This window comes from Oryctolagus cuniculus, chromosome 2 (genome assembly GCF_051225735.1).
Source record: "Oryctolagus cuniculus isolate XC-2025 breed Fujian yellow rabbit chromosome 2, ASM5122573v1, whole genome shotgun sequence".
Lineage (NCBI taxonomy): Eukaryota > Metazoa > Chordata > Mammalia > Lagomorpha > Leporidae > Oryctolagus > Oryctolagus cuniculus.
The window spans coordinates 98796306-98814673 of NC_142868.1; the positions used below are offsets into that span (position 1 = coordinate 98796306).

The following is an 18368-nucleotide window of genomic DNA, read 5'->3' on the forward strand; positions in this document are numbered from 1 at the left end:
GATTTATTGACTTTAGAATTGCTTATAATGTTACAATGATAGGTTCATAACATCATGGTGGCTTTTAAGACTGCAATATTGATCGTAATATCAAATGGATTATGAAATCACCATGATTATTTATCATATCCCAGTTGATTTTTGTGACATCACAATTGATTATGACATAACATTGGTAGCTTTATTGCAATAACAATTGTATGTTATGCCATCACAATACTGGTTTATGGAATCACAATAGATTTTATGACATTATAATTGGGTTTATCATGAAAATGATGCTTTATGACATCATAATTGATAGGACATCACTATAGTTTAAACAGCAAAGGTTGCTCATGTTATCACAATTATAGTTTATGACATCACAAACTGGTTATAACTTCATACTGGTATATGTATAACATCACAATGGTATTTATGAGTCAATTGATTAGGACATCACAATGGTAGGTGTATTATATCCTAGCTGATTAGAAAATTACAAGGATTTTTATGATATCATAATTGATTATGACATTACAATTATAGCTTTATATCATTTACATCATGGTTTTTCATATCATAATAGGTATTGACTTTAAAATTGTTTTAATTACATCACAGTTGATTATACCATCATATTGGCAGTTTTATGACATTTCAATTGTGGCTTATGATATCAAAATATTGTTTCATGACTTTATGATGACCTCACAGTGAAAAGTCATGTCCACACAGTGTTCATTTATGACATCTCAATTGATTGTTACCTCACAATGGCAGTTTCATGACATCACAATGATATTCATGGTTTCACTATTTCATCATGACTACACAATGCTTGATCTATGATATCACAATTACACATTCATGGAAGCATATTAGTATATGATATCAAAATAGTTTTCATAATATCTGATTTTATTATAACATCAATATTGTGTTTTGTGCCATCACAATTGAGACTGCCATCAAAATGCTGGTTTATGACATAGTAAATGAATAAGACATCATATTATAAGTTTATGACATCACAATGGTTTTCATGATTTTACAATTAAATATGACATTATAATGGTTACTTTATGAGATCACAATTAATTATAATGTCATAATGGTAAGGTTATGATGTCCCAATTATTTCAATGACTTCACAATTGATTATGACACCAAAATGGTAATTTTATAAAATCACATTGGTCATTATGACATAATTAGGGTTGTTTATGCATTGCAATTGATTATAATGTTACAATGGTAGTTTTGTAATACCACAATGGTTAGTTTCTGTTATTATTATTTTGTTTTACTGTAGTACAATACTTTATGCCACCCCAATACTGATTTATAACATCATAATTGTTCTATAGCATCACTACTGATTATAGTATCACAAAGGTGGATTAGGATATCTCAAAGATTATGATATAACAACATTGGATTTATGGCATCACATTGGCTTTTTTGACTTGACATCATAGAGATTGGTTTATTTGTGTGTGTGTGTCTTTTATTTTTTTAAAGTTTTTATTTAATGAATACAACTTTCATAGGTACAGCTTTAGGAATATATTGGTTCTTCCCCCCATACCTACCTTCCCTGCCCCACTCCCATCCTACCTCCTACTTCCTCTCACATCCCATTCTTTTTCAAGCTTCATTTTAATTAACTTTATATACAGAAGACTAACTTTATACTAAGTAAAGCTCTCAACAGTTTACACACATACCTACATGCAATGTAAAAAAAAAAAAAAACAACAACTGAGAACAAGTTTTGCAGTTCTCATAGTACAACTCATTAAGGACAGAGGTCATACATGGGGAGTAAATACACTGTGACTTCTGTTGTTAATTTAACAATTACCACTCTTATTTATGACCTCAGTGATCACTCAAGGCTCTTGCCATGAGCTGTCAAGGCTATAGAAGCCTTTTTTGACCACAAACTGTCAATATTTAGACAAGGCCATAAGCAAAATGGAAGTTCTCCCTTCACTTCAGAGAAAAGCACATCTTTCTTTTATCACCCTTTCTTTCCACTGGGGTCTCATTCACTGAAATCCTTGATGTAGAATATTTTTGCCACAGTGTCTTGGCTTTTATCAGAATTATTAGATGAATCTACGATGTCTCTGAAAATGTGTGTCCATGACGATTGCCAGCAAAAACTGTAGTCTTTGGATGGAGTTGATGATCTCATAAAGAAAAGCCCAACCATGATGACCACACATTCACAGTGCTAGAACTGGCTTACAATATCAAGTTAAAGAGATATATAGGCATAAGTTATGAACTCAAATGCAAAAGCAAATAAACAGGCTGTTATGAAATAAAATATATTATGATTGCAATGAAAAAATGAATACTTTTAGTAGCAATGATAGAATGCAAAGAAGATAAAAAAACTGTTGAAAACTAGACTATTGGGGCTGGTATTGTGATATAGTGGGTAAAGTCACTGTCTTCAGGGCTGGCATCCCAAATGGGTACCTGTTCAAGTCCTGGCTGCTCCTCTTCTGATCTAGATCTCCCTATTGGGAAAACACTAGATGATGGACCAATTCTTTGGCCCCTGTACCCATGTGGGAGACATGGAAGTCTACTAGGCTGTGGGTTCAATCTGGCTTGGCCATGGCCATTGTCAGAATTTGAGGAGTGAACAAGAATGGAAGATCTTAAGATCTTTCTCTTTCCTCTCTCTCTCTCTCTCTCTCTCTCACACACACACACACACACACACACTCTTACTTTCACTCCCTGTCTCCCTCTCACCCTGTAACTCTGCCTTTCAAATAAATAAAATATTTTAGCAATATAATATTATAATTAGGTAGAAAGAAAAATAAATGAGTGCTTCAGGAAATGTTAATCAACGAAAACACCACCTGCCAGAATAAAAACACCAGTAAAATATCAGTATTTAGGGCTAACCTACTGATATTTCCAAAAAAAATCAACGGTAATGCTATGGTCCCATAAACAATCACACTTACCATAAAATCTGATACCTTGAAGTGGGTAAAGATCAAAGATCCTAAAATGGCTCTGAAAAATTCTGTACATGAAGGTTCCCAGAACAACTTACACAATTTTGTGGTAGTTGATAACCTCATAATGAAAACACCAAGAAAGATGGCTTAAGGTTCACAGTGGTAGGATTTGCTGAGCATAGATTACTAAATATATATATAGGTGATAGTTACAAGGACCAAGATAAAAAATTAAGTAAAGATAGAGATGCTATGAAATCAAATATATTATAAGAAAAATAGTTTTAGAGAAACAATAGTACAACAACAAGTAGATATAGGTATTTTGGCTGGGAACTATATGACTACAATTACCCTAAAAAGGAAAATGGATGAAAAAAATAAAAAATGGAAATCAAAGCTCAAGTAAGTTAGCAGTAAAAATTCAAAGAAGCCAGTGTCTGCACCTATTATAATGCAACTATTATACACTGATAGTAAATATAGAGTCCCATAAAATTCAAATAAGTTAGAAATATGTTGCATGTGACCCAACATTATGGTACAGCAGATAAAGTTTCCATCTGTGAAGCAAGCATTCCAGATTGGTGCTCGTTACTATCCTTGGTGCTTCACTTCTCATCCAGCTCCCTGTTAATGGCATGAGAAAAGCAGTGGAAGATAGACAAGTGATTGGGCCACTGCCACTCATGTGGAAGATGGGAAGAAACTCCGGGTTGCAGCCTGGACCACACAGCCATTGCAGCAATCTGTAGAGTAAGCCAGCAGATGGCAGATCTCTGACTCTCCTCTCTGCAACTCTTTCAAATAAGAAAAAAAAATTTAAAAAGGAAAAGAATAAAAGATGGCTTTAAAATTCATGACACGGATGATGTGAATTATCATAATGCCAAGATCTTTCAAAATATTTGTAAATGATGGTTCTCAATACAACTTAAATAATTTTGTTGGAATTCATGACCTCATAATCAAAATTTAATTTATTGACAAGTTCACAATGGAAGGATAAACTTAGATTAGGATATTATAGGCTGGTGCCACAGCTCAACAGGCTAATTCTCTGCCTGTGGCACCGGCACCCTGGGTTCTAGTCTCGGTCGGGGCACTGGATTCTGTCCCAGTTGCTCCTATTCCAGTCCAGCTCTCTGCTGTGGTCCCAGAGTGCAGTGGAGGATGGCCCAAGTGCTTGGGCCCTGCACCCTCATGGGAGACCAGGAGAAGCACCTGAATCCTGGCTTCAGATCAGCGCTGTGCACCAGCTGCAGCACGCTGGCCACAGCAGCCACTGGGGGGTGAACCAATGGAAAAGGAAGACCTTTCTTTCTGTCTCTCTCTCACTATCCACTCTACCTCTCAAAAAAAAAAAAAAGGATATTATAAACACACACAGGTAACGGTAATAGGAAATATGAAGCATAAAAATATTGGATGTTTTCTTCAATAAAATAAGCTGTGATTAAGAGAGGAGGAATGAGTAATCCAGTGGGAGAAATAATAGATTGATAAAAGACATATGGAAAATTGCTGATAACAGACTATTACAACACATTAAAAAAGGAAAATAAAGACTCAAGAAAACAAAATCAAAGATAATAGCACTTACCAGAAAAGTCTTCAACTTCTTTATCTTTCACAACTAAAGGAAAATTTAAGCCCCATAAACATCCATAAAATGTACAAAATATATTACTTGGAAGTGGTGAATGATTACCCCATCCTAAGTCTCTCTGAGAAACTGTGTACATGAAAGTTTCCAGGACAGCTTACAGAACTTCTGGCCTCCATTCCGCCAGGCAAATACTGACTTAAACTAGGATATTAAAGGTATGTACAGGTGGTAAGTAGAAATTCAAAGAACAAAAAGTTCAAATGTGCTGCAAATATTATGAAATGAAAAGCAATTTGCTGTCATTACTATGAGAAGAAATGAGTACTTTGTTAGAAACAATACAAATGCCAGGAGATAAGAGAAGTTGCTGAAAAGTAGCCCATAAAAATGACATTAAATCTGTATGGGTAATTGTTATATATTCAAAGACAGCACAAAACATAAAGTTTGCAGATATTTTAAAATAAAATATGGTAATTATCATTAGAAAGAATGGTTAAATTTGTAGGAGCATCTGATTTAAAATGAAATAGCAGGATTATATATTTCCTGTCCTTTCAGAATTTCATTTTTCTAGTAACTAATTTACATTTTACTTAGTATTAAATGTTACGAAATATCAATCCACAATGCATTAGGGAAAATACTGGTCCTTTCCTACAGGTGGCTTGAACAGCAATGTTCTAGCAACAGTCTAGAATGCATTATTAAAAACTTACATTATACAGAGTAAAAATATTTAATTAATTGAATAGGAAACTCATTCTAAAATATTAATTTATTTATTTGAAAGACAGAGTACAGGGAGGCACATAGAGGCACAGAGAGCAAGAGGCCAGCCCTCTGCTGTGGCCAGGGAGAGCAGTGGAGGATGGCCCAAGTGCTTGGGCCCTGCACCCCATGGGAGACCAGGAAAAGCACCTGGCTCCTGGCTCCTGCCATCGGATCAGCGCGGTGCACCGGCCGCAGTGCACTGGCCGCGGCGGCCATTGGAGGGTGAACCAATGGCAAAGGAAGACCTTTCTCTCTGTCTCTCTCTCTCACTGTCCACTCTGCCTGTCAAAAAATAAAAAAAAAAATACAAACATCCTGACATCCATGATATGTGGTTACTAATATACAGAGTCCAAAAATGTTATGTATAGGAGTGAAATTGACATTTCAGATTATTGTTTATAGCTCTTTCTATACTCTTCAGGAACAGTAAGTTTCCTTCTATTATTTGTTGAATCCTTTACTTTGTGGAGGGTTAAGCTTGTGATTATAACATAAACTGAAAGTATGTCCTTGTAAAAATTAAACTAATAATGAAGGAGGGAGGAAGCTATGAGCCTGGGCAGGAGAGAGGTTAGGGTAGGAAGTATCACTATGCTCCAAAATCTGAATATATGAAATGCATAAAATTTATTCCCCTTATATAAATAAAATGTAAAAATAAGTAAATAAATCAAAAGGAAATAAAGATAACAATTCAATTTCAAAAAAAGGGAATAAAATACTTAGGAATAAACTTAACCAAGGAAATAAAATATCTAAATGTTGAAAACTATGTCACACAAATAAATGTAATATATCTTGTGTTCATGGATTATAAAATATATTATATAAGAAATCAATATGATCCTAGTGATCCTTAGATTCAAATCATTCTTTATAGTATCCTAATAGTTATTTTTAGAAAAAAATTTAAAAACTATACATAAAATTCATATGGAATGTGAAAGGATCTAAATAGCCCAAATATCTTGAAGAGTTTCCCCTATGCTCTCGATTAATTTGATGGTGTCATGGCATAGATTTAGATCTTTAATTCATGTTGAGCGGATTTTTGGTCTTGTTTCATACTTCAACAAGTGATTTAATTCCATATTTCTTGTTTGATACTGCCCTAATTAAAATTAATTGAATACATACTTAAAGAAATACTTCATTTTTGTTACATGAAACAATTTAAAAGATGTATTAATCATCAATTTAAGATAAAGTATTGCCTCCTAATCACTCCACTTAGAATGACAAAATGTCAATATACTTATTTCCAGATTATGTTTGTCTTAACTCCTTCCAAAGATCATATTATTAGTTGCAATACTAATTTAACACCCCTTAACCTTATACACCAAGGAAGATGATGTTTTGAGTTTATTTTTATTGACAATAATTATATATACCTATTGGCCACAGTGTGAGATTTTAATTGATGCATGCAATGTGTACTGAACAAAGCATGGTAAACAACATTTTCCCTTCTCTGAAATTACACTTCATTATCACAGCCTTTGAGCATCTTTCCTCTTTGCTTATAAAATATAGAATAGATTATATGGTCTATAGTCACACAACCATGCTATGTAACACTAGGAACTCACCCCTACCATCCAACTCATCTATCATCTAACCTCCAAAAAGAGAGGAGCCCTCCAAGTAGTTTTTAAAAATTATGTAATTAATTAGTTTTAAGGAAAAAGAGACACATAGAGAAACAGAGAGGGAGAGAGAACACTCTCACCCACTGGTTCACTTCACAAATGCCTACAACAACTATGGTTGTGACAGACCTCAACAATGATTTAGGAATAACATCAAAAGCACAGGTGACAAAAGCAAAAATAAAGAAGTAGGACTGAAAAAATGTAAAAAAAAAATATGTGTACTAAAGGGAAAACTGAAAAGTGAAAGCAAGGAATAGGAGAAAATATTGGTAAACCATAGTATGATTAAAGGAATAATACAAAGAACTTACACAACTCAAAGGGAAATACTGTAATAAAAAATGGACAAAGGATCTGATCAGTCTTTTCACAAGCAGCCAATAGGTATTTGAAAAGGGGCTCCTAGCACTGCCAATCAAGAGCACAATGGTTATGATCTCACATATGTAAAAATGGCTATTATCAAAAAGTAGAAACTATAAGTACTGAACCAGAATTGGAGAAAGGGAACAGATAAATTCTTTTTGGGAATGTAACCTGATATACTTACTATGAAATGCACTACAGAGTTGCCTCAAACAAAATTAAAAATGGAACTAATAAATAATAAAGCAGTCCCATAATTGGATGCGTATCTAAACAAATAAAATTAATATCTCAAAGACACATCTGCACATCCATGTTCATGTGAGCACTATTCACAAGAACTAGATATATAAATACATTGTCTATCAAAATGAATAGAGAAAATGCCACACACTCACACACACGAATCACATTCAACCTTAAAAAAGAAATCCTGACATTTTGTCATAACCTGGATTCAAAAGTATGAATGTGGACATTAAGTTGATTGAAGTATGACACAGAAAGATAAATATCACACAATTTCCCTTATTTGTGGAACCTAATAAAATCAAATTTAAGAACAGATCATAAGGCCGGCGCCGTGGCTCAATAGGCTAATCCTCCACCTTGCGGCACCGGCACACCGGGTTCTAGTCCCGGTTGGGGCGCCGGATTCTGTCCCGGTTGCCCCTCTTCCAGGCCAGCTCTCTGCTATGGCCAGGGAGTGCAGTGGAGGATGGCCCAGGTGCTTGGGCCCTGCACCCCATGGGAGACCAGGAAAAGCACCTGGCTCCTGGCTCCTGCCAGGATCAGCGCGGTGCGCCGGCTGCAGCGGCGGCCATTGGAGGGTGAACCAACGGCAAAGGAAGACCTTTCTCTCTCTGTCTCTCTCTCTCACTGTCCACTCTGCCTGTCAAAAAAAAAAAAAAAAAAAAAAAGAACAGATCATAGTAATGTGGTTTCCAGGGGCTGAGAGTGAAGGAAGTGGTAAGATATTAGTTGAATGACACCCATTTATCACTAGGAGATAAATTAACTCCTTGAGACATAATACACAGCACAGAAGCAAAATGAATACACTACTGGGTACTCACACTTGTAAAGATATTAATTATTCTTTTAAAAACTGTGTAAGGTGAAGGACTTGTTAGGTTGATTGTCCTAGTCATTTCATAATGCACATGCACAAGGGAACTCCAAAAGATTTGTGGAAAAACTAGATTAAAAGATAAAGGGAATTTTCCATAAACTTTTAAAAAAGTCCCCTCACAAATCAAAATATCAGGTTGCAGGCCTCGAATACATACAAATTTTATTTGTCAATTATACTCCAATAACCTTGAAAAAATCACCCTACATCAAAATTAAAATTAACTTAGGAATCTAGATTGATATCTTTGTGGTTGGAAAGACATGGTGGAACAGAAACAGTTTTAAAACACTCGTAAATGTGGCTACCTAAAATTTCCAACTTTAAAGTACAGAGACACATCGCAGTCTGTCTGGCGAACATATAAATGCTAAGATGACATCGAGGTAGCAAAATACAACGTCCTCGTGACCCCCTAAAACCTAGACTAAAACCCTGACTGAAATAAAGCTGCTTTGGTAGCTTACCTGGTCTGTGCCTTTGTGATGGCTCTGAGCAGAAACGGGACAGGATGCATGGAATCGCGGGTGCCAGTCCAGTCCCCATACTGCAGTCCAGCCCCCATGCTGGCTCCACACTGAGGGAAGGGTCGTGCTGTGAGCAGGAGCGGGACAGGAAGCCTGGAGTCCCCGGGTGCCAGTCCAGCCCCCATCCTGGCCCCACACTGAGGGCAGGGTAGAGCTGTGAGCAGGAATGGGACAGGATGCCTGGAGTCCCTGGTGCCTGTCCAGCCCCCATCCTGCAGACCACCCCTACACTGGCCCCACACTGAGGGAAGGGTCGTGCTGTGAGCAGGAACAGGACAGGACGCCTGGAGTCCTGGGTGCCAGTCCAGCCCCCATCCTGCAGTCCAGTCCCCACACTGGCTCCACACAGAGGGAAGAGTCGTGCAAGCAACAGAGGGCCCACAGACCCCAGAGCCGACCTCTGGGAAGCCCGCATCCCACCAGCCTTTTCTAGCAACATCCACCTGCTCCCCTTCCCCACTCCTCAGACCTGGCCCCACACACTCACCATGTCCTGGGTCCGAGGGGGTGGTGTCCTGTGATGGAAGAGGGGCAGAGAACAGACAGAGCAGTGAACGCCGGCTACCCACAGTGTTCCGAGTGCTGGAGCCCCCTCCTGGGGCTTCTCTCCTCAGTGGAACGAGAGGACTACTATGGCGTCAACATTCCACGTGATTTGATTGCACAGCTTGCATACCAGGGGCAGCATCACGTCATAAAAGACGCAGCCAATCAACATCCTCCATAGCACTGACCTATAACTTCAGGTCTTTCTGGATGGGAAAACAAGAGGGAGTTTGGATTCATTTCTGACACTAGGACCTCCTGGGCTCCACCTCCCTGCAGTGGGCGCGGGGGAATTCTCTCTTCTCTTCTCTGGTCCTGCCAGCCACTGGGTCCCTCCTGCATCATCCTGAGTGGCTTCTGCTTGGGGGTTGAACGTAATTCAGGTCAGCTACAATTTAATGGCTGTTTATTGACTCAAGAGCCTTTGCTTTTTTATCATATATGTGACACTTTTTGTCTAATGAATCTTCTATGTTATTTTTTAATATTGATTTAAAGAATGTTTACGTATATAACGTAATTTAATCCTTTTTTCCAATTTTACTTGCACATTTATTTCTAGTTTGCCTGTTGTCCTTTAATATTATTTTCTATTTGCTTCTTCCTGGTACTTAGTAGAAACACACACATGTCGCTCCCCCTCTTCGTGGAGGAACGACACAGGACCCTGCGCTGTTCTTTCGTCTGCTCGGCCCTTCCCGGGTTTGCTGCTGGTTCTTCCTGGGTTGGCTACCGACCCTTCCACTTCCGTGGAAGGGCGGTTCCCCCTACCACTTTCCCCACTTCCGCGGGGGAGCGGCACACCACCGGCCAGCTCTCTCGGGGGCTGCTCAGGTGTTCCTCATAGATGTTCCTGGTGCATGTTGTCTCTCTCCTCCTTTATAGTCCTCTTCCGCCAATCCCAACACTGCTACCCACACGCCGAGTATGCTGCTCTCCTCCAATCAGGAGCAGGTCCTGCTGCTTATTGGTTGAACTGGAGGCAGCTGTGTAGAAGCTGTTTCCTCCTCTCCCAGCGCCATATTGTGGGAGAGCAGATGCATAGAATAAGTCTTAATTCCAGTAACAGTCTAGTCCGAGTTGCTCCCCACAGATCCCCCTTTCTTTTTATTTTTTGGCGTTGATACGTGCCTGTCTTCGGTGCCCCGTGGCACACACTCTGCTCTGCTTGCTAGAGTTGCCCACAGGTGCTTACAAGCCCTACCAATCAGGCAAACCGAATCCGGGTCCTCTCTTCGCCATGTTGTGAGGAGGTTTTTAGGCGCTGATGCGTGCCTGTGTTCAGTGCCCTGCAGCGCATGCTCTGCTCTGCTAGAACTGCCTGCAGGTGCTTACAAGCCCTACCAATCAGGCAAACCGAATCCAAGCCCTCTCATTGCCGTCTTCTGGGGAGACTTATTGGTGTTGATAACGTGCCTGTCTTCGGTGACCTGCAGCCGCCCACAGGTGCTTATCGTCTTACTAATCAGGCAGACCGAATCCAAGCTCTCTCATTGCGGTATCGTGGGGAGGCCTTATTTTTCTCTATTTCTCTATCTCCAGGCATTCCTATTTCTCCTATTTTACTTCTATCTGCCAGCATTCCTATTTCTCTCATTTTACTTCTAAACTTCTGTTTCTCTTATCCCCGTGGCTTCCCGGCGCCCGCCCCGAGGCTGCTTCTCGGTGCCTCGCCTGGCCCGGCTTCCTGGCTCTGAGCCACTTCCCGGCTTTGCGCGCTCCGTGGTCTCCGCGCCCTTTGCGCCCACACCACGGCCTTCGCGCCAGCCCCGCGTTCTCTCTACTCGCGCCCCGTGCGCTCTCCCCGTTCGTGCCCCGCATGCTCTCTCTGCGCGCAGCGGCTTCCGCGAGTCACACAGCCTAGCTCACGTTTCTGCCACCGGTATTCAGTCTAAGTTCCCCGGGCTAACCTGGCGAATTCAACCTAGCTTACGTCTGCGCCTTTCGGTTTGGCTTCCCGTCTTTTGCTCCCTGGGCTAATCTGATGGATTCCAACCTAGCTTACACGTCTCGCCTCTGGTTTTAGCTTTTTCACCTTTTGCTCCCCGAGCTGACTTGACGAATCCCAAGCTAGCTTACGTCTCTGCCTCAGCCTGCCCCCGTGGCTTCATCCTCCCTAACATTTTTCTCTACCCGGTATGTTTCCTAACTTTTCTTCCAACAATATTCCCCTCTCATTTCTTCTGGCTTCCCCACAGTCCGTATCCAAGTCTGTTTCTTCTAGGTTTCACTTTTGCTTTCAATCTCCTAGCTTCCCCACCATAGTCCGTATCCGAGTCTAAGTTTCTTCCAGTTTTCACTTTCGCTTTCAATCCTAACGTCCAATCCTAACTTCTTTCCCACAGTCCGTATCCCAGTCTATGCCTAGGCTTTCGATAGCTTCTTCCGGCACCTTTTCCATCCGGCTTTCCCTAGGCTCTTTGCTAGTCTCTCTCTCCGGTATTTTCCCACTTCTTCCCGTTTCTTCCCTCCTGGGTTTCCTATCCAAGTCACGGCACCATTATGTCACTCCCCCTCTTCGTGGAGGAACAACACAGGACCCTGCGCTGTTCTTTCGTCTGCCTGGCCCTTCCCGGGTTTGCTGCTGGTTCTTCCCGGGTTGGCTACCGACCCTTCCACCTCCGTGGAAGGGCGGTTCCCCCTGCCACTTTCCCCACTTCCGCGGGGGAGCGGCACACCACCGGCCAGCTCTCTCGGGGGCTGCTCAGGTGTTCCTCATAGATGTTCCTGGTGCATGTTGTCTCTCTCCTCCTTTATAGTCCTCTTCCGCCAATCCCAACTCTGCTACCCACATGCCGAGTACGCTGCTCTCTTCCAATCAGGAGCAGGTCCTGCTGCTTATTGGTTGAACTGGAGGCAGCTGTGTAGAAGCTGTTTCCTCCTCTCCCAGCGCCATATTGTGGGAGAGCAGATGCATAGAATAAGTCTTAATTCCAGTAACAGTCTAGTCCGAGTTGCCCCCCCCCACACACACACACATAATCTTTCCAGTAATCTCATTTATCAATTGTATTTGTTTTTAGTTGTTCCTGGATTATCTCTGTATATAAACCTCATCCAATATATTCACATTTTACAACTTATAAATTGATCTTTACACCATATAATTTCTTTTTGCTGTTTTATTTCACTTACTGCCCTTGAAGTAGAAAACTCGAGAGAGTGCAGGAATCGTGGTCTAAGTTTACTCCCAGGGAGAAAAAGCTTCAATGATGCTGTATTACTTGTGTTGTTGGCTGTAGGTTCATTTCGATCTTGATCGGAGTAACGAAGTCACTGGCTTTTTTGTTGTTCTGCAGGCAGTTTTCTTTTTTACTACATGCTGAACTTTATTAAAGCCTTCCAACATGTAATCTAAATGACCATGTGATTTTCTTCTTGTGTTTTTTACCTACTTGGATGACTTGTCTGAGAATCTTTACCACTCTTGTGTGTTTTATTAAGTCCTGCTTGCTATTGATATATTTTTATGTTATTTCATTTATTATATTAGTACGTTGTTGCAGATATCTGTAGCTATGTTTATGAAAGGGATGCTTTTAATAAAACTTAATGCTTATTTCAAGTCCTGGTCTGCTTGCATCATCCTCACTGCAATGCACGTGTTCCAAAAGAAACCAAGAAAAAAGCTCTACTTATTTGCACTTTGGGTGAAGTGTAGATTTGTTTTTTCTTCTCTAAAATTTTGGAGTATTCTGTAATTCTGGATCTGAAATTTTGATTCTGTGACTTTTTTCTTGATTGGTTGTTTGGAATTTTCAAAATATGATTTAACTTACGTGATTTATATAGTTTTCCTACTTTATGTTATATTTGTTTTTTTGCAAATTTGATTTTCAATATAAGGAAGATTTTGATTCCTATAGTGAAATGTTACTTCTAAGAATTTCATACCTTTCTCCTAGTGCCTTGGTCAGAATTATAACCTACAAAGGAATGATTCTGTTTTAATTCCTAAACTGGTTATTTGTGTTACTTTCCCCATTGGTTCCTTATTCGGTTTTCCTAATGGTTTATTAACTTTGTTAATATTTTTCTTTAAAAAATTCATTGTGTCCTTGTTTATTTGTGATACATTTTATAGCACTTCATAGAAATCTGCTGTTTTCTTTTTTCTTGCTTTTCTTCAATACTTTTTGATTTTTTTCTTTATAATTCTTAAGGAAGCTGTAATGATGATTTTGAGTGTTTTATTCTAATGTAATCATTTGACTATAAATTATCTCTGAGCACTCATTTACTGCATCCTCAGTGTTCCTTCAGGTGTTTCTAACACCTGTGTGTGCAAGCCATGTCTGTCTCCCAGTATCCCTAATTCCATGTACCTGCAGCCATCACAGGTTACATGTGTCTCCAGGTCTGAAACCCATATGTACTGATTGGTAGATTAGTGCTTCAGTCATTAGAGGCCCATTCCTTACACTTGTGCACCCAGTTAATCACAGCCCATCAACTACCCTTTCCAAGTCTGCAAAAGGACTGTGGCCCCTTAAAATATATCACATTTTAATTTCTTTTAGAGAAGCAGATACATTTTCCCAGACAGCCCAAGTTAGACATTTCCACAGAAACTACTGACAACACTGAAGTGTCAGCTTCCATATCAACCTTTCATATCAAATAGAACTGCTCTGATTGTCAGGTGTTTTTTCTTTACAGGGCTGCCTGTTAATTGCCAATTTGTGTCGATGCAAATGACAGTCATATATCTTATTTTTCTATTAATTCTCATGACATTCTGGAGTGGCATGAATGGCAAAATTCTTTCCTCATAGAACACATTTGAAGAAGGTGGCAAAAATTATATCTTTGTGTAAAAATAGTTCAAGTTTGTGAAGTGCTATGGATAAAAAATAAAATAATGTCCCAGTGCTTTGGTCAGAATAGTTGAAAGTCCTCAATAATGGATAATACATGATCTTAAAACAGAAAAATGGAGAGTAAATTTCAATAAGGAAGCTGGGAAAAGATCATTTAAGCTGAAGAAGTGAACAACAAATTTAGATATTTTAATGAAGGGAAGAAAAATGCAGGTGTATAATCAAAGGATAAAGGAGGACTGAGCTGGAAGATGAAGAAAAAAAAATGAAACATGGTTACTGTAGTTAATAACAATGTATTGGCCAGCACTGCTGCTCACCAGGCTAATCCTCAGCCTGCAGTGCCAGCACCCCGGGTTCTAGTCCCGGTTGGGGCACCAGTTCTGTCCCGGTTACTCCTCTTCCAGTCCAGCTCTCTGCTGTGGCCCGGGAGTGCAGTGGAAGATGGCCCAAGTCCCTGGGCCCTGCACCTGCATGGGAGACCAGGAGGAAGCACCTCGCTCCTGGCTTCAGAACGGTGCAGCACCGGCTGTAGCAGCCAACTGGGGGGTGAACCAATGGAAGGAAGACATTTCTCTCTCCCTCTCCCTCTCCCTCTCCCTCTCCCTCTCTCTCTCTAACTCTGCCTGTCAAAAAAAAGAAAAAAAGAAAAAAGATTATTTTAGTTCAAAAACACTTGAATCCATATACAGATTTTTGTAATACACATTTCAATGAGTTTTTAAAGATCCCTCATATTAGGCCGTTGCCACGGCTCACTAGGCTAATCCTCCGCCTTGCGGTGCTGGCACACCGGGTTCTAGTCCCGGTCAGGGCTCCGGATTCTGTCCCAGTTGCCCCTCTTCCAGGCCAGCTCTCTGCTGTGGCCTGGGAGTGCAGTGGAGGATGGCCCAAGTGCTTGGGCCCTGTACCCCAGGGGAGACCAGGAGAAAACACCTGGCTCCTGCCATCGGATAAGCTCGGTGCGCCGGCCACAGCGCGGCAGCCATTGGAGGGTGAACCAACGGCAAAGGAAGACCTTTCTCTCTGTCTCTCTCACTGTCCACTCTGCCTGTCAAAAAAAAATCCCTCATATTCATGAATTTCAAATTATCTTGCACCAAAATAAACTTACCTTTGAATTCCATTCACCTCGGACTTTTCAAAATATCTATTGTGAATAATAAATGGATATATAATGTATATATTTTAATTTTTATTTTAATTGAACTCTATTTTTATGTTTTCAAATAAATAAATAAGAAACATAAAATGAGACTGTTGGTGGATTTTAAGCATGGAGATATTTTTCTGTTTGTGATGGTTTTAAGAGATCACTTATCAGCCGTACTTTGGAAATTTATATTCATTAAATAAAAGTTAAAAAAAAAAGAGATCACTTATCAGCTGGCACCGCAGCTCAATAGGCTAATCCTCCACCTGTGGCGCTGGCACTCCAGGTTCTAGTCCCGGTCGGGGCACTGGATTCTGTCTCAGTTGCTCCTCTTCCAGTCCAGCTCTCTGCTGTGGCCCAGGAGTGCAGTGGAGGATGGCCCAAGTCCTTGGGCCCTGCACCCCATGGGAGACCAGGAGAAGCACCTGGCTCCTGGCTTCAGATGGGCACAGTGTGCTGGCCACACCACGCTGGCCATAGTGGCCATTGAGGGGTGAACCAATGGAAAAAAGGAAGACCTTTCTCTCTGTCTCTCTCTCTCTCTCACTGTCCACTCTGCCTGTCAATAAAAAAAACCAAGAAAAAGAAAAAGAAAAAGAAAAAGAAAAAAAAAAGAGATCACTTATCTTTTTAACACTGGACTTTAGGATCCAGTTTGGAGACTAATCTCTTTGGGTGCACCAACAATGACCTATCTGTTTTTTTCTGGTGGAGATTTGAATTTTGACCTCCAACTTTTTCCTATTTATTTGTTGATTGATTGTTGCCATAAAAAACACTGGAAGGAACATCATGTGAAGATGTCTGTGTCTGTTCCTGGCAGACCAACTCTTGTAGCAGTGCAATGTGTGATGCACATATCATGAACTGTTAATGGGAATGAGCAAGACTAAATGACTGAAAGGTCAAAGAGAGAATCCAGTCAGTTGCCCTGCATTGTCCCCTGGATGTGTCTGACACAGGAAAAATTGAAGTAATCATTGCTTATTAAAGGGAATGGAAATGCATTGCTGAACAAAAATATTATTAAATCAGGTAACTATTGTACACATAGAATGTTGACATATTGGAAAAAGGGAATATTATATTTTCTTTTTTAAAGATTATCTATTTGAAAGTCAAAGCAGAGAGGCAGAGGCAGAGAGAGAGAAAGAGAGGGAGAGAAATGGGAAGAGAGAGACAGAGACAGAGAGACAGAGACAGATACAGAGAGACAGAAAGACAAGAGAGAGGTTTTCCATCTGCTGGTTCATTCCCCATATGTCTGCAACAACCAGAGCTGGGCTGATATGAAGCCAGGAGCCAGGAGCTTCTTCTGGGTATCCTATGCAGGTGCCCCAAACCAAGGATTTGGGTAATCTCCCACTAATTTCCTAGGCCTTAGCAGAGAGCTGGATCACAAGTAGAGTAGTCAGAACCTGAACCAGCATCCACATAGGATGCTGGCACTGCAGGCAGCAACTTTACCTGCAATGCAACAGCACCAACCCTACATGACGGGATCTGGGATGATATGATAAGTCTTTTAAATTTTATAGAAAATACATATTATGGAAAAGCCATGCATGGATGTAAATATATTTCGCTTCAAAATCTTATTTTTAATTGAATTCTTGCAAAAGCTTCTTGAAATGCCCTGTATATTATGCTAAGAAATATTTTTAAACCCTATGTTGTTTTTGTATGACTCCATTTTCAAAGTGATACTTACTTGCCTTTTCTAAGGCTGTACATTATCACTAAGAAGAATATAAAACTTCGCATCTGCAGTTGTTAAATTTTGGACTTCAAAATCAGAAATGTTATCTATTGGAAGTTAAAGATGTTAATCCTCTAGTCTCTCCTAGATACTTTGCACTGTTAACCTATAAACTTGGGGTATTCAGTTTACTATTTGGATTACTCTGTGCTGGAGATGCATAGCTGACAGCTGGCACTTTCTTGTGAAATTTGGTTCCACTTAAAACAAAGCAAAAGAAATACCAGCTCTGCTCACAGGCCTGCAATTTATTGTTAAATAAATGTTGTATAAACCTTCAGTAAATTTTCAAAACATTAGAAGTTAGTAAGAATAAAGTGAAAAGCAATAAGACTCAAAGAAAATGCTTAGCAATAGTGCTAATGTCAGAGATGTTACCATTTTAGTTACATGCACTATACCAATTAAGTTATTTCAAATTCGGACATGAGCACACCATTTCCCATAACTACCTTTATATACAGTTAAAAACCTGGGATCCTATGTAGAAAAGTGCTAGTAGCTCCAGTCTCACTTGATTAGAGTCACTTGGAAGTCTATAAGATGTACACTGACTAATCAGAGGAAGGGGAAAATAAAGCCAGGAAAAGTAGTCCAAAAGGAAAAATGTGCTCATTTAGATTTCAGGTAATAACCTTTATAGATGTTCTCATGGATAATCCATGCATACATAGTTATCATTCATTCATATAGATTTCATTTTTATTTTTTAAACTTTTAATAAAAATTTGTTTTTGTTTCTGGAATCATATTTTACTATACTTTGTATGTTTCCATCAGAGTAAACTTGAAGTTGCTTACGTCAAAAAGGTCCATAAGTGAAGAACTTACTCAGAAAAGAGGTTGCCAACCACGAATCTCAGGAGCAGTGCTCACTGCTACCTGAATACTTCAAAGTCTGTATGAGCTGTTTCAATGGAGACAGCTGTAGTTTTCCAGTAAATTTCTATTATTGAATTGCATTTTTTCACATGGGCAGCTTATAATCATTAGAAAGCTATTTATTTTCATAATATATTATTCCCATGTGTATCTGCAAGGTGCTTACA

General features: G+C 39.7%; 1 long non-coding RNA gene and 1 pseudogene across 1 annotated transcript in view; both read right to left on the reverse strand.

The window, feature by feature from the left end:
* Window positions 1-18368, reverse strand: part of LOC149127927 (ribose-5-phosphate isomerase-like) — a 423712-nt pseudogene that overhangs the window by 161451 nt on the left and 243893 nt on the right.
* Window positions 8980-18368, reverse strand: part of LOC149127929 (uncharacterized) — a 29263-nt gene continuing 19874 nt past the window's right edge. The window contains exons 3-4 of the long non-coding RNA XR_016230106.1: window positions 9529-9556; window positions 8980-9091 (exon numbers count right to left, since the gene is read on the reverse strand). This is a non-coding gene — a long non-coding RNA (uncharacterized LOC149127929). The remainder of the gene's footprint in view (window positions 9092-9528; window positions 9557-18368) is intronic.